The sequence below is a fragment of the Hevea brasiliensis genome, chromosome 13 (assembly GCF_030052815.1).
Source record: "Hevea brasiliensis isolate MT/VB/25A 57/8 chromosome 13, ASM3005281v1, whole genome shotgun sequence".
Taxonomy (NCBI): Eukaryota; Viridiplantae; Streptophyta; class Magnoliopsida; order Malpighiales; family Euphorbiaceae; genus Hevea; species Hevea brasiliensis.
In genome coordinates, this window is record NC_079505.1 from 36,703,890 (window position 1) to 36,704,543 (window position 654).

Here is a 654-nt window from a genome sequence, read left to right on the forward strand (position 1 = left end):
CTCTTGGTTTTAAGCTTCTAGTCAAAGAAGAAAAATTGTAGCTCTATGTCTTATTGCACGCGGGGCAAAATTTTAGGTCATTCTGAGTTGTATAGACCAAGATATGGTCAATTTACTAAAGCTTGACAAATTGCACTAAAATGGCAACTTTAGGTCATTTTTAGGTCATTTCTGGTTCTGGCAGTTTTTATACCCGAACTTGTACAAGCTATTGGACTTGCTTATGGTCATTTATGGGTTTTGGTGTCTTCATAAGAGTTTTAGCTCTAGGTCTAATCTATTCATGGTAAAAATTTCAGGTCATTTGGACCTGTTTTGAGTGAGTTATGGCAAAAACACTAACTGCTGCCCAAATGATCAATTTTCAGGCTTTCAAGTCACTAATCCGGATTTGGTCATTTTTCAAGTCACTTTTTGGATAGAATTTAGGTAGGCTTTCTTCATAAAAGTTGGCACATTTTGTGCCTATTTTCACATCCAATTGGCCTCATACCAATTGGAGCCACACACTTAGGGTTATAGGTCCATTTGCACACTGCCCTCTACATCTTTTTCAAACATCAAACCAAACACAAGTTTACCAATTACATTTTCACTTCCCATACCATTCTGCATTTGGCATTAACCAAAACCATTCACTTTTTTACATTATAG